This window comes from Salmo salar, chromosome ssa09 (assembly GCF_905237065.1).
Source record: "Salmo salar chromosome ssa09, Ssal_v3.1, whole genome shotgun sequence".
In the NCBI taxonomy this organism is placed as follows: domain Eukaryota; kingdom Metazoa; phylum Chordata; class Actinopteri; order Salmoniformes; family Salmonidae; genus Salmo; species Salmo salar.
In genome coordinates, this window is record NC_059450.1 from 113,050,491 (window position 1) to 113,059,990 (window position 9,500).

The following is a 9,500-nucleotide window of genomic DNA, read 5'->3' on the forward strand; positions in this document are numbered from 1 at the left end:
AAACATGGTGAAGCCCTAAAATTGCCCTACCTGGAAGCCTGTGTTTCAGGAGAATGGTGGTAAATGTTCTACTTTTAAACTCGGACAAAACAGAGATGCTAGTTCTAGGTCCCAAGAAACAAAGAGATCTTCTTTTGAATCTGACAATTAATCTTGATTCTTATCTTTTCAGTGACAGGGGGCAGTATTCGGAAATTCGGATGAATGACGTGCCCAAATTAAACTGCCTACTACTTGGGCTCAGAATGTAGGATATGCATATTAGTAGTCGATTTGGATAGAAAACACTCTGAAGTTTGTAAAACTGTTTGAATGATGTCTGTGAGTATAACAGAACTCATATGGCAGGCAAAAACCTGAGAAGAAATCCAACCAGGAAGTGAGCTGTAGTTCTATCTAATCCCTTTTCAAACTACAGTGTCTTTGGGGTCATTTTGCACTTCCTAAGGCTTCCATTGGCTGTCAACAGCCTTTAGAAACTTGTTTCATCCTTCTCCTGTTACTGGGCAGAGAATAGGAGCTCAGTCAATCAGTGGACTGCCTGGGACCAGTGAGTTGTTTACTGCGCGGGCATGTTGGCGCGCCTCTCCTTTTTCCCTTGTAATGAATACGCTATTGTACGGTTGGAATATTATCAACGTTTTATGTTAAAAAAGACCCTAAGGATTGATTGTAAACATCGTTTGACATATTTCTATGAACGGTAATGGAACTATTTGACTTTTCGTCTCTGGTTCTGCGCTCTCGCATTATGCCTTTGGATTAGTGACCTGAACGCGCTAACAAAACGGAGGTATTTGGACATAAATATGGAGTATTTTGAACAAAAATAACATTTCTTGTGGAAGTAGGAGTCCTGGGAGTGCATTCCGATGAAGATCAGCAAAGGTAAGGGAAGATTTATAATACTAATTCTGAGTTTAGTTGACTCCAGAACTTGGCGGGTAACTGTATAGCTTGCTTTGATGGTTTAGCTCTGTACTCAGAATATTGAAAAATGTGCTATCGCCGAAAAGCTATTTTAAAATCTGACACAGCGGTTGCATTAAGGAGTAGGATATCTATAATTCTTTCAATAACTGTTGTAAAGTGTAGGATATCTATAATTCTTTCAATAACTGTTGTAAAGTTTATCAACGTTTATGATGAGTATTTTTGTAAATTGATGTGCTCATTCACCGTAGGTTTTGGTGGGAAAACATTTTCTGAACATCATGCGCCAATGTAAAATGGGGTTTATGGATATAAATATGAACTTTATCAAACAAAACATACATGTATTTTGTAACATTGAGTCCTGGGAGTGTCATCTGATGAAGATCATCAAAGTTTAGTGCTTCATCTTAGCTGTATTTCTGGTTTTTGTGATGCCTGTCCTTGCTTGGAAAATGGCTGTGGCTTTTATTTTTTAGGCACTGTCCTAACATATAATCTAATGTTTTTCTTTCGCCGTAAAGCCTTTTTGAAATCGGACAACGTGGTTGGGTTAAAACCTCTTACATCTAGACGTTCCGCTAGCGGAACACCTGCTCCAATATCCAATGATAGGCGTGGCGCGAATTACAAATTCCTCAAAAATACAAAAACTTCAATTTTTCAAACATATGACTATTTTACAGCATTTTAAAGACAAGACTCTCCTTTATCTAACCACACTGTCCGATTTCAAAAAGGCTTAACAGCGAAAGCAAAACAGATTATGTCAGCAGAGTACCCAGCCAGAAATAATCAGACACCCATTTTTCAAGCTAGCATATAATGTCACAAAGAACAAAACCACAGCTAAATGCAGCACTAACCTTTGATGATCTTCATCAGATGACACACCTAGGACATTATGTTATACAATACATGCATGTTTTGTTCAATCAAGTTCATATTTATATCAAAAAACAGCTTTTTACATTAGCATGTGACGTTCAGAACTAGCATACCCCCCGCAAACCTCCGGTGAATTTACTAAATTACTCACGATAAACGTTCACAAAAAGCATAACAATTATTTTAAGAATTATAGATACAGAACTCCTTTGTGCAATCGAGGTGTCCGATTTTAAAATAGCTTTTCGGTGAAAGCACATTTTGCAATATTCTGAGTAGATAGCCCAGCCATCACGGCTAGCTATTTAGACACCCACCAAGTTTAGCCCTGACCAAACTCCGATTTACTATTAGAAAAGTTGGATTACCTTTGGTGTTCTTCGTCAGAATGCACTCCCAGGACTGCTACTTCAATAACAAATGTTGGTTTGGTTCAAAATAATCCATAGTTATATCCAAATAGCGGCGTTTTGTTAGTGCGTTCATGACACTATCCGAATGGTAAAGAAGGGTGATGAGCACGACGCATTTCGTGACAAATAAAAATCTAAATATTCCATTACCGTACTTCGAAGCATGTCAACCGCTGTTCACAATCTATTTTTATGCCATTTTTCTCGTAAAAAAGCGATAATATTCCGACCGGGAAAGCGTGTTTACGTACAAAAGAGAGAGAAAATAAAAGCATGGGATCCCCTCGTGCACGAGCCTGAGTCTCATAGTACTGTGACTGGTCACTATCCAAACGCGCTAATGTTTTTCAGCCAGGGGCTGCCTCGATATCATTCAGCTTTTTGCCGCCTTCTGAGAGCCCATGGGAGCCGTAGGAAGTGTCACGTAACAGCAGAGATCCCCTGTATTGGATAGAGATAATCAAGAAGGCCAAGAAATGGTCAGACAGGGTACTTCCTGTACAGAATCTTCAGGTTTTGGCCTGCCAAATGAGTTCTGTTATACTCACAGACACCATTCAAACAGTTTTAGAAACTTTGGAGTGTTTTCTATCCAAAGCTAATAATTATATGCATATTCTCATTTCTGGGCAGGAGTAATAATCAGATTAAATTGGGTACGTTTTTTATCCGGCTGTGAAAATACTGCCCCCTAGCCATAACAGGTTAAGGAGAAGTGTATCTTTAAAATTGTGTAAAATAGTTGTATGTTTGAGAAATTAGAATTATGAGATTTTTGTTGTTTTGAATTTGCCGCCCTGCTATTTCACTGGTTGTACCGTGGGTGGGATGCTAGCGTCCCACATAGCCCGTACTAGTTATACAGTCGTCTCAAATAAAACTGAAGGACCTCAGCGTTACTCTGAACCCTGATCTCTCTTTTGACGAACATATCAAGACTGTTTCAAGGACAGCTTTTTTTTTAATCTATGTAACATTGCAAAATTAGATACTTTGTCCAAAAATGATACAGCAAAATGAATCCATGCTTTTGTCACTTCTAAGGTTAGACTACTGCAATGCTATACTTTCCGGATAGCTGGAAAAAGCACTAAATCAACTTCAGTTAGTGCTAAAAACATGGCTGCTAGAATCTTGACTAGAACGAAAAGATTTTATCCTATTACTCCAGTGCTAGTCTCTCTACACTGGCTTCCTGTTAAGGCAAGGGTTGATTTCAAGGTTTCAGTCTGTTATATCTGGAGTATTTCTCCTGTCTTATCCAGTGTCCTGTGCGAATTTAAGTAGCTCTCTCTCTCAGCCCTAGGACCATGCCTCAGAACTATCTGGCCTGATGACTCCTTCCTGTCCCCAGTCCACCTGGTCGTGCTGCTGCTCTAGTTTCAATTGTTCTGCCTGCGGCTATGGAACCCTGACCTGTTCACCGGACGTGCTACCTTGTCCAAGACCCGCTGTTCTCAACTCTCTAGAGACAGCAGGAGCAGTAGAGATACTCTGAATGATTGGCTTTGAAAAGCCAACTGACATTTACTCCTAAGGTGCTGACCAGTTGCACAGTCTACAACCACTGTGATTTATTATTTGATCCTGCTGGTCATCTATGAACATTTGAACATCTTGGCCATGTTCTGTTATAATCTCCACCCGGCACAGCCAGAAGAGGACTGGCCACCCCTCATAGCCTGGTTCATCTCTAGGTTCCGGCCTTTCTAGGGAGTTTTTCCAAGCCACCGTGTTTCTACACCTGCACACTTTGTAACATAGGCTGATTTAAGAAGGGCTTTCTAAACACATTTGATTGATGATTAATTGATGATGTTGAAATGGTGCTGCAATAGTGTATTCTTTGTGATTTGCATTAACTCTGTGGTTTTAAATCAATAGTTGTTTAGTTGTCCAAAATGTCAGAAACATGAACTTGCTTGACCATACTGTAGGTCATGTAACTGTTTGTTACATGCAATATATTTTCTGGAGGCCTTAGGCCTATATATCACAGTGTCAAGGCATATGAACTAAACAGGCAAACAACGCAATTATCACAACATATAGGTTGTAATACAGATTTTTTTCCTGGCTTGGCTTCACCGGTGATTTTACCCACGCACCGCTACTGTACCTGTGATACTTTATCATGCCATGCAGAAGAAACCATAGAGGACACCCATATGAATGTGTGTGTGTATGCCCGTGTGTATTGTTGTGTGCATGCGTGTGCATGTGTTCGTATGTCTGTGGAGAGAGCTTTGACAATTTAGCCTGACTGTGACTAAAGGAGTTAAACGTCTCCCAGGGGAGCATTGTCTCTTTATAATCCTGCAGTGGATGAGAGAGAGATAGAGGGGGAGAAAGGATCTCTGCTTCTAAGCACCCAAAATAACCAAGACTGCTTACTTATGATAAGGCGAGGATTTCACAGTGGACCATTTGTTTAGATAAGGTTTGTCAGGAAACATTTCAATCAAGTGTGACGCCAGATGTATGACATTTTGATCAGCTTAGGATAAGAGTTCAAAGGGACTAAGTGCCAACTAAAGGTTTATACAGTCCCTCCCCTCTGACCTTCTCCTCCAATGGGTTTTGAGGAGAAATGAGAGAGGACGTGAGGAGTATGGAATTGAAATCTTCCCTATGTTATGTAAAAATGTATTCCTCTGTGTTTCAGTAAGAAGAGGTGTTATCCAGACAGTATACAGTAGATGGTATTTTGGATGCAACAAATACTAGGGATACTGTACATCAGACCTGGGTTCAAATAGTATTCATTTTCTATAAAATAATTGAGCTGTGCTTGATTGAGCTTGCACGGCACAATGCAACCAATGGAATAAGTCTTAGAAGTGTATACCCGCCCAACTGGCAGACATTCAAACACTCGGTATTTGAATTTGTAAGAAAACAAATGCTATTTGAACCCAGGTTTGCCTGAACATATCACACATGCCGTAAAATACCATTTAAAATGCATAACATTCTCATTCCTGGTCAGACACTTTACACCCTCTTCATTATGTTGACCCCTATAGCCCCTTAATGACCAGACAGATGCACTGTGTCAGTGTGTGACTGTAACCTGCACCATCATAAGCAGACCATATCTTTTATTTGTTTTTGGACTTAACTGCCTCCTCCATCTCCTCTCTTTTCAGTGAGCATTGCTCACAAGAGATGTCCGGCAGTTGACACACTCAGAAAAAGGTACTCGAAGTAGGAATATCAGTTCAGTTGTTGACAAATTCCAATAGACCAATACAATTAAATGATTGATATGTGAAAAACCCCAATGTCAGATAACGCCTACCCACACCAGAAAACTGTCTTTAATGTGTTATTATTTTAAGGTTGTTGTTATTGAAACTGAAGGTACAGAAACATAAGCCATGATGTATTGGCAGACTACAGTACTAGTGTGGTGGTGTCTGAACTATTCAAACGGAGGTCTTCATAAATCATGGGAGACAGCTAGCTATCTGCAAGGGGGAAATCTGCTGAAGCCTACAGTCTACCTCCAAACAAACCAAACATGACTCAAGCATGTAAACAAAGCTAGATTGTTCTACTTGTTCGAATCCTTCTCGTTTAGAAACTAGGGTAGGCAACGTGCACCCTCCTGGGTTTTGCCCTAGTACTACACAGTGGATTCAAATAACCAACTCATCGTCAAGATTTGATTATGTGAATCAGCTGTTTAGGGCAAAAACCAAAATGTGCACCCAGGGTGGGGGCCCGAGGACTGAGTTTGGGAAACCCTGATCTATAGGGTAATTGCAGCAGCTTAAGACTGAGATACAGTACAGAGTAACCAGAGAGCTGAGGGGATCGCATTGAGATGGTATGGAGCTATCGGGTTCCGACCTGCCAGTAAGCAAGACAATGGACAGCACAAACAGAAATAATCATTAAAGTAGCATAACACAGCTTGATCAGACCCAAAATCCCTGCAATTCAGTTATAATAACAGTTCTTTTCTGTGGCTTAAATAATTATAGCACAAGTGTGTCCATTTGTACATTTATTCCTGTCTCTCCGCAGTTTGCATTTAAAGATATTTCTCTGCAGTTGGAGAGTATTGAGTCATTTTAATTTGTCATCATTCTGGCTAATTGGTATTTCTCAGTAATTGTGTAATTGTTTTAAATATGTTCCAAAAGCCTGCTGCATTTTTTTGCTAAAACAGTGTTTGGCCCCTCACAAGTAAATTATTATATGAGCAATGATGAAAATAGCAATTATCATCATCTTTTGTCATGAGTACACAGACTGTCGGCTGCGGTTTCCAACTTATCATTGCTCATATAATAATTTACTTGTGCGGGATCAAATGTTGTTTTAGCTAAATCAGATTTTTTTTTTAAGATTAAAAAAAAAATACACCTTAAGGAACAGCAGGGACTGTGAAGAGACAAACACACACAGGCACAGACATGCACACACACACAATAAAATACACACACACGGATGGATTTTCTGTTGTAGATATGTGGTGGTAGTAGAGTAGTGGCCTGAGGGCATACACTTAATGTGTTGTGAAATGTGTTGTGAAGTGTATGTTGTTGTATAATTGCCTTAATTTTTGCCTGACCCCATAAAGAGTATCTGCTGCCTTGATAGCAACTAATGGGGATCCATAATAAATACAACAATAAAGTGGAGTATAGTCAAAACACAACCCCTTACATGTATAACCCTCGTTGATTTAGGTATAGCCTACTGTATGTACCAGTAGTTTATATTCTAAGGCAACACATTTAAGACATTAAAGACGGTGTTGCTATTCTCCGAGTTTGTTGATAGGAACCAGAAGCTGCATGAGAAAAACAGGCAGTTCACAAAAACACAAAACACACCATCAATGGGACACAGCAGACCATAAACATTCAATAAGTCTTTAAATTACTTACTAGTGGTGAGTGTGTACATAATCACGTTTGCTTTGCCCCATCATCAAGGCCTTTGAAGAAGACCAATATGCAGCCTTTTCATGTTCCATCATTGACATATTACACAGAAATGATCCTTAAATCCACAAAAATTCACTTTGATGCCGAGAGCATGCTTGCAAACAAACACACACACAAACTTAAGCAAGCAGGTAAATACATATTTATGCGCACACAGACACGCACGCATAAACACACATATTAACGCACGCAGGCACTCACGCACGCAAATGTCATAGCCTAGAGCAGATCGTTTAGTTTATCATGAAATGATCATTGCCCTACAGCATATGCTCTAATTTAATAAAATTACTCAGTACCTCATCAATTTCTCAAATTCAGCCGTGCGCAAATTGTTACCAAATGAAAACTTAAAAGGGAGAAGCATTAATTACACGAAAAAAAAAACGATATTATGATCTTGAAATATCACTTTAAGCAACTGGATCTAGTATACACTTTCCTTTATAGTGCAGGTATCGGGTAGTCTATCATAAACGTGGACACTCAATTTCACCTCTAGAGCGTTAGACCTGTGTTAAGATGTCAGAGCAAGATATGCTCTTACCTTCACGCCATAAGTTTGATTGAATCACTGCTCTTACAGGGATCCGTCTTTTAAATCCAAAGATATCCAAATTCACCGCGTTTGAAGTCCTCTGTTTGTCTTGAACATTTTGCTCAAAGTTCTCAAATTGTTCATCGAGTCTGGTTGTTCAGAAGCAAAGGATAAGTTGCTCCACCAAAGGCACTGCCATATGGTCCGATGGACGCTCTTCACAAAAACATTGTTTTACAATATCCTACTCAAGTTCATATTATTTTTGGTTTGTTGAAAACCTTAGGTAAGATTCAGGCTAGCATCATACGGCGCCGTTGATAGAGTGTGAGAGCAGCGGAATATCCGTCTCCTCCCTGCACCGTTTACGCACGAGGTAACCTTCAACGCTGACGGTGGAACAGTCGCTCCAACTATAACGAGAAGAACAGACTGTGTAAAATTAAGGCGGGGCTAGTTCTTAAACCTTTGAAAAAAAAGCATAACCGCATTTTTCTCTTTAAAAGACAGTTATCTTGAGTTGATGTAGTCTGCCGGACATGTCTGTATTATTTCAATATGAATGACAGTGGAATTGTTGGCCCGCCTACTGGTGGGGAAAATTCGATATAAAATATTTTAAGGAGATGCCTCATTAAATATATGTTAAGGAGTCCCAAAAGGCATTATGTTAGACAATGATAGAGATTCCTGCAAGTTCTTTATCGTTATTCATAAGTTAAGCAATTGAAGATGTTCATGTAAAGCTGTGAAACAAGTTTAACATGACCAATGATCTGTTCACACCTGAATTGAGAGACAATGCCAAACATTTACAGGTAGTGGGTGTCTTGGATCACAAGGTTAGCATTCATATTTCATGTGAAAATAAAAGTGCACGTTTACCAAACTATGCCAGGTATTTAAACATTACATTCATAAAAGGGAACAGGTGAGTGTTTCCACAAAGTTCAGTGCATTCCTAAAACCCCTTTAGAGAACCATGCTCCAGTCACATACTGTACTTTCGCATGCACGCACACACGACACACACACACACACACACACACACACACACACTAGTAAGGCAACTGGAAGTATTCTCTAAAGAATAGAATCAAAACTTTTTCTAAAGGTTTCAATTGCTTTCTAATATGCCACTCTTAGAGTAAAATATGTTTTACCAACCCATAGGATTACAGAGATGCTAACATGTAGATGACATGGATGCGCTGTATTTGAATGCTTATGTATATTTTCCTACATACATTCAATTACAGTTTTTCTATCCAGATACCCCCAAGCATCTATTTTTGTAGCCTTTACTGTGCGGTATGAAGTAACTAAATCCACCAAAAATGTCTCAAATTTCCAATACGTCATCATGATACCTAAATGCTATTTATCAAGTTTATTCTGCTGATCTGTGTTTGTATATGTATTTATATGTATATTGTAATAATTGTTGGTTCACTAATGTTTTTATTACCACTATGTACCGCCCTTCCACAGGTGTGGGCATTTGTAATTATCACCTATTCATTTACATTTACATTTACATTTAAGTCATTTAGCAGACGCTCTTATCCAGAGCGACTTACAAAATGGTGCATTCACCTTATGATATCCAGTGGAACAACCACTTTACAATAGTGCATCTAAATATTTTAAGGGGGGGGGGTTAGAAGGATTACTTTATCCTATCCTAGGTAGTCCTTAAAGAGGTGGGGTTTCAGGTGTCTCCGGAAGGTGGTGATTGACTCCGCTGTCCTGGCGTCGTGAGGGGAG

The 9,500-nt window shown here is 39.3% G+C and overlaps 1 protein-coding gene across 1 annotated transcript in view; it reads right to left on the reverse strand.

The window, feature by feature from the left end:
- LOC106612463 (dopamine receptor D2a) overlaps window positions 1–8,161 on the reverse strand; it is a 55,133-nt gene extending 46,972 nt beyond the window's left edge. Inside the window, 1 exon segment of the mRNA XM_014213610.2 lies at window positions 7,743–8,161. The gene's annotated coding sequence lies outside the window, so the exon portion shown is untranslated.
- Window positions 8,162–9,500: the final 1,339 nt, after the last annotated feature.